At 41.1% G+C, this 6,998-nt stretch overlaps 1 long non-coding RNA gene across 1 annotated transcript; it reads right to left on the bottom strand.

The window, feature by feature from the left end:
- Nucleotides 1-5,036: 5,036 nt before the first annotated feature.
- On the bottom strand, nucleotides 5,037-6,486 carry LOC103632563 (uncharacterized). Its single transcript, XR_556022.2, has 4 exons — nucleotides 6,398-6,486; nucleotides 6,178-6,310; nucleotides 5,683-6,045; nucleotides 5,037-5,169 (listed from the first exon to the last, which is right to left on the bottom strand). It is a non-coding gene; the product is annotated as an uncharacterized lncRNA (long non-coding RNA).
- Between the last annotated feature and the right edge of the window lie 512 nt (nucleotides 6,487-6,998).

Genomic DNA, 6,998 nt, shown 5'->3' with positions numbered 1-6,998 from the left:
TTTTCTCACTGTTTCTAGCACTTAGACAAAACATATTAGTACTCAAAACAATGTACTAAATCTAGAAACGTACCTTGTTATATGATTTGCACTTTTTGCTTGTTTGGCACATAGCAACTCACTTACTATGTGTTAGACACTTAATCACCAAAACATTATAGAAATGGCCTAAGGGCACATTTCCCTTTCAATCTCCCCCTTTTTGGTGATTTATGCCAACACATCAAAAAGCAACCAAAATAAGTGCAACATCAATGCAAATGAGGACCAAATTGTTTTTGACTATAATTTGGCATATTTTGATCATTCTTTGCCACCACTTGGTTTGTTTTTGTAAATCAAATTCTTTTTCCTATCTTTAAGTCAAACACACTTGTTTGGGCAAATCAAGAGATATTCCAATGGAAAAATTGATCAAGTACCAACAACTCCTTCTTTTTCCCATAATCAAAATTCTCCCCCAAGAGACCAAATTTTGCAATAAGAGTATTTTGGACAAATCAAAATCTAACTCTACTATTTTTAAAATTCACAAGTGGTAGCCGATCCATTTGCTTTGGCCTTAATTTCTCCCCCTTTGGCATTAAGCACCAAAACGGGATCATTATTGGCCCTTTAACCCCATTGCCTCACCAAAAATGTCAATTAAGAGCAAAAGGCAAAGGAGATCATCAGTATGAACTTGGAGTTAATTACACTAATACCGGAGTGCAGTGGAAGTCTTTGCATTGTCCAAGTCCACATTTCCCTTTCAATGCACCTTTGAGACTACATCAAGTATACTCAAACAAACAGATTAGTCTCAAAGGGTCAAGTTGTGGCACATCTCCCCCTAAATATGTGCATCATTCACACATGGACTTGTGAGGTCCAGGAATCCCTTGCACAACTTGAGCACCATAAATAAGCAACAAATCATGTAAATGCCCAAAGTAACATGATCAAAGGCATAGACTACATGTATGCTATAGATCAATCCAAGTTACGTGAATCTAAGACATTTAGCTCACTGCGCAATGTGCAAAAAGTTTTCTCATCCAATGGCTTGGTAAAGATATCGGCTAGCTGGTTCTCGGTGCTAATATGGTACACTTCGATATCTCCCTTTTGCTGGTGGTCCCTCAGAAAGTGATGCCAGATGTCTATGTGCTTAGTGCGGCTGTGTTCAACAGGATTATCCGCCATGCGGATTGCACTCTCATTGTCACATAGGAGTGGGACTTTGCTCAGATTGTAGCCAAAGTCCCAGAGGGTTTGCCTCATCCAAAGTAGTTGCGCGCAACACTGTCCTGCGGCAACATACTCGGCCTCAGCGGTGGATAGGGCAACGGATGTCTGTTTCTTGGAACTCCAAGACACCAGGGACCTTCCTATGAATTGGCACGTCCTCGATGTGCTCTTCCTATCAACCTTGCACCCGGCATAATCGGAGTCTGAATATCCAATCAAGTCAAAGGTATACCCCTTTGGATACCAGATCCCGAAGCAAGGCGTAGAAACTAAATATCTAAGAATTCGCTTAATGGCCACAAGGTGACATTCCTTGGGGTCGGATTGATATCTAGCACACATGCATACACTTAGCATAATGTCCGGTCTACTAGCACATAAATAAAGCAAGGAACCTATCATAGACTGGTATGCCTTCTGATCAACAGACTTACCTCTTTTGTTGAGGTTGACATGCCCGTCGGTTCCCATCGGAGTCTTCGTAGGCTTGGTGTCCTTCATCCCAAACCTCTTGAGAAGATCTTGTGTGTACTTCGTTTGGGAGAGGAAGGTGCCGTCCTTGAAACCCAAGAAAGTAGGTCAATTCGCCCATCATGGACATCTCGAACTTTTGTGTCATCACCCTACTAAACTCCTCACAAGACTTTTGATTAGTAGAACCAAATATTATGTCATTGACGTAAATTTGGCACACAAAAAGGTCACCATCACATGTCTTAGTAAAAAGAGTGGGATTGGCTTTCCCAACCTTGAAAGCATTAGCAATTAAGAAATCTCTAAGGCATTCGTACCATGCTCTTGGGGCTTGCTTAAGTCCATAGAGCGCCTTAGAGAGCTTAAACACATGGTCAGGGTACATGTCATCCTCAAAGCCAGGGGGTTGTTCCACGTATACATCCTCCTTGATTGGCCCGTTGAGGAAAGCGCTCTTCACATCCATTTTAAACAACCTGAAAGAGTGGTGAGCGACATAGGCTAATAATATTCGAATAGACTCTAGCCTAGCCATAGGAGCAAAAGTCTCCTCGAAATCCAAACCTGCGACTTGGGCATAACCTTTTGCCACAAGTCGAGCCTTGTTTCTTGTCACCACCCCGTGCTCGTCTTGCTTGTTGCGGAACACCCACTTGGTTCCCACAACATTTTGCTTGGGACGTGGCACCAGGCTCCAAACTTCATTTCTCTTGAAGTTGTTGAGCTCTTCCTGCATGGCCAACACCCAATCCGGATCCTGCAAGGCCTCTTCTACCCTGAAAGGCTCAATAGAAGAGACAAACGAGTAATGCTCATAAAAATTAGCTAAACGTGAGCGAGTCGTTACTCTCTTGCTGATATCACCCAGAATCTGATTGACGGGGTGATTTCTTTGAATTGTTGCTCGGACTTGACTTGGAGGGACCCGTGGTGTTTCTTCCTCCATAACTTGTTCTTCTTGTGCTCCCCCTTGATCACACGCCTCTTCTTGAGGAACCTATCCATCATCTTGAGTTGGGGGATGCACCATTGTAGAGGAAGATGACTGATCTTGCTCTTGTTGTTCCTGTGGTCGCACATCTCCTATCGCCATCGTGCGCATTGCGGCCGTCGGAACATCGTCTTCATCTATGTCATCAAGATCAACTTGCTCTCTTGGAGAGCCATTAGTCTCATCAAATACAACATTGCTAGAGACTTCAACCAAATCCGATGATTTTTTGAAGACTCTATACGCCTTTGTATTTGAGTCATACCCTAGTAAAAACCCTTCTACTGCCTTGGGAGCAAATTTAGAATGTCTACCTTTCTTCACCAGAATGTAACATTTGCTCCCAAATACACGAAAGTAAGAAACGTGGGGTTTGTTACCGGTAAGGAGTTCATACGAGGTCTTCTTTAGAAGGCGATGTAGGTAGAGCCGGTTTATGGCGTGGCAAGTTGTGTTCACAGCTTCCGACCAAAACCGCTCGGGCGTCTTGAATTCTCCAAGCATCGTTCTCGCCATGTCGATAAGCGTCATGTTCTTCCTCTCTACCACATCGTTTTGCTGTGGTGTGTAGGGAGCGGAGAACTCGTGCTTGACGCCTTCCTCCTCAAGATACTCCTCCACTTGCAGATTCTTGAACTCAGACCCGTTGTCGTTTCTTATCTTTTTCACCTTGAGCTCAAATTCGTTTTGAGCCCTCCTTAGAAAGCGCTTTAGGGTCCCTTGGGTTTTTGATTTATCCTGCAAAAAGAACACCCAAGTGAAGCGGGAAAAATCATCAACAATAACAAGACCATACTTACTTCCCCCGATGCTAAGGTAGGCAATGGGTCCAAAAAGATCCATGTGAAGAAGCTCCAGTGGTCTTGATGTTGTCATCACATTCTTGCTGTGATGAGTGCTTCCCACCTGTTTTCCTGCCTGACATGCTGCACAAGGTCTGTCTTTCTCAAAACAGACATTGGTTAGCCCTAACACATGATCTCCCTTTAGAAGCTTATGAAGGTTCTTCATCCCAACATGTGCTAGACGACGATGCCAGAGCCAGCCCATACTAGTCTTAACCATTAAGCATGCATCTAGATCAGCATTCTCTTTCGAAAAGTCAACTAAATAGAGCTTGTTGTCTAATACACCCTTAAATGCTAATGAACCATCACTCCTTCTAAAGACAGATACATCAACATTTGTAAACAAACAATTGTAGCCCATGTGGCACAATTGACTTACAGACATGAGGTTATATAATAATGACTCTACTAAAAATACATTTGAAATAGAGTGCTCGCTTGTGATGGCTATCTTTCCCAAACCTTTGACCTTGCCTTGATTCCCATCTCCAAATATGATTGTATCCTGGGAGTCCTTGTTCTTGACGTAGGAGGTGAACATCTTCTTCTCCCATGTCATGTGGTTTGTGCATCCGCTGTCGATTATCCATCTAGAGCCCCCGGATGCATAAACCTGCAAGGAATTTAAGCTTGGGTTTTAGGTACCCAACTCTTGATGGGTCCTACAAGGTTAGTCACAATAGTTTTTGGAACCCATATGCAAGTTTTGTCTCCCTTGCATTTGGATCCCAATTTCCTAGCCACTACTTTTGCATTCTTACATGAAAGAACAAAAGAAGTGTTGCAAGCATGGAAAACAGTAGTAGATTCATTACACACTTTCCTAGGCAAATGATGCACAACATGATTTCTCCTACACTACAAAACAACCACCCCTTTAGCAACGCATATATGCGTTGCAAAAAGTTCATATATGTGTTGCTAAGGTCTATACCAACACATAATTATGTGTTGCCTATACTGCCGTTGCTAGGATATATAACAACACTTATACATGCGTTGGTAAAACCAAGAGTTAAGTGTTGCCATGCTACAACGGATATCCGAGGACTATAGTAACGCTTCCATGTGTAGCAAGGAATGAACCAGGTAATACATATTATTATTACAATAATTTAATTTGAATACAAATGTAATCAATATAGTTGAAAATTTATATATTATACCAAACCCATACACAAATTATAAACAAATATATTTATTATTCAGAAATAAATTCTTGAATTACAATAGTATCCACATACAACGTCATTTTTCTTGTTCTGTACAAAGATTGTAAAGAGAAACAATAGTATCAAAGCCATATTGAAATCTACCACCTATCCATCCTCCATCTCTAGTGCAACGAACTCTTCACTGATTTGTGCTCATCTATTCTTAGTCAACAAATGAACTTGCTTCACATTACTGCTTGATGATAAGAAGACACCAATCCAAAGGATGCATCCAGCTTCTTTGTCAATCATGCTAGTTTCAAGACCACACCAGCCCACTACAAAAGAAGATATAACAAATACCAGATGTCATGAACTTCTGACAACTCTTTTGAACATCAACATGGCCCGGTTCCTAAATGAAATTTGTTAAGAGCGACATGCAACAATATTACTGTATGAGTATGCTATCCTGCAATTTAAGGTACTCATCAAAGACCTGGCCCATAAATCATAGGTTATTACTTCATTGAACCACGCAATCTCTTCACTTGTAAGGAAAAGACAAATCTTAAGACAAATATAGATCCTTAGTCATCTCAAAGCACCACTAAGAACATTTACATCAACGACAATCTAAAGTAGTAAAAAGATCAACTTCAATAGTAGTCAAAGCTGCTATGAAATTTGGTTGTCCAAAATTTATTTTTCAAGGGCTAGTGACCACTACTGTTAGCTTTAAGGAATCGAACCCATCAACTGCATATTGTAATATAATGCTCCATGCACGACCATCTTGAGTAGGAAACAATAAGCAAAGTCATGAACAGATAAAGATAATGGAACTGATAATAAATTTTAGTTACATATTGTTGGGTTCCTCTTAGGAACGGGTTATGATCTTTGGTTTAGTACTGACTCAGCATGAAAAAATAGAACAGTCCATGAATCGTAGATTTGACAAGCAAAATAAATCACAAGGTACCTGACACTGTTGATAGGCCAACAAGTCTAATTATTCCAGCAAGAACCCCATAAAGCTTCTGGCTACCAGCATGAATAAACCATGGAGGCACATGGGGCAACTCATATTCAACTGTACCAAGTAATGCATTTGGCAAAGCATTATCATGGATAACAGATATTTTGGAGGCTGCAGATGTTGACGTGGCATGCAGAGATATGTTAGTTGTATCTTTAGAATAGGCGCCACTCTTCAACTCAGCAACTGAATAAAGATACCCGATAGATAGTGGCTTTGATACAATTAGCTTGTCCATGGAACCAGAAAACTGTGAGCTATGACCTATGCATAAACCCAAACAATCAAAGAAACGAGCAGCAATACCTGCCAGGGTAATCAATTTCAACGTCAACAGAAAAATGGCAGATCCACACAAGGAATCAAATTAAAAGTCAACAGGGGAACCATATATCTATGTAAGAAATGTCGAGGACATCCAAGAGAGAGTGAGCTCACAGGAGAACGGTGAAGATGATTTATCAGAAACTAGGGACCAGCATAAAAGGTCAGAGCCAACAACATCCTAGCATGTGAAAGTGCGGTTGTCTCCTCGCTTCCAAGTACCACTTGTGGTAGCCTTTCAACCAGCCTGCTTATAATATAAAGAACAGTTAAAACTTTGTTGTCACAGGCCATCATCAACTTTAGCTGTTTCAGAACTGGAAGTGGCACGAACCTAGTAAAGGTATCAGAAATCTCATTTTCTGTTACGAGATTGTGGCCTTGGTTGAAAAGATGATCAAGAGCAACTTGTGCAGCCTCAGACACACCTGCAGCATCATCACATGCCAGAACACATAAACATTCCTGCAACGATAAAATTACAAACAAATGGCTGATTCTGATTTAATCACAAGGAAATAAAATGGGTTGTCATTATTTGAATTATGTCTTAATGTCCTGTACATGCTGGATCAGGTTGACCTTGATCCCTATGGGTCACTAGCCGCATTACTTGATTCCATGGTTCGATGTGTAGCAGATGGGGGTACGCTAATGTGCTCAGCTATAGACATGATAGTGCTTGCTGGTTGAAATGCAAATGGGACAATGCTACGTGAAGGCTTTTCATCAGCATCCGAACTTCCGAAAGAAAAGGATAACCTATAATTTGTGACACTGTACCCCCTATTGTACTATGAAACTTACCAATGAACCAGAACACAACTGCAGCGAAAAGGATGGATGTCAATATAAGAGCTGTCTCCCTCCAGTTATTGATTTTGTCCTGCATAAATGTTCAAAAGTATCTTTCAGGGGGGATAGAACAAAAGGCA

Source organism: Zea mays, chromosome 7 (genome assembly GCF_902167145.1).
Source record: "Zea mays cultivar B73 chromosome 7, Zm-B73-REFERENCE-NAM-5.0, whole genome shotgun sequence".
Classification (NCBI taxonomy): domain Eukaryota; kingdom Viridiplantae; phylum Streptophyta; class Magnoliopsida; order Poales; family Poaceae; genus Zea; species Zea mays.
This window is presented reverse-complemented; position numbering and strand designations above follow the sequence as displayed.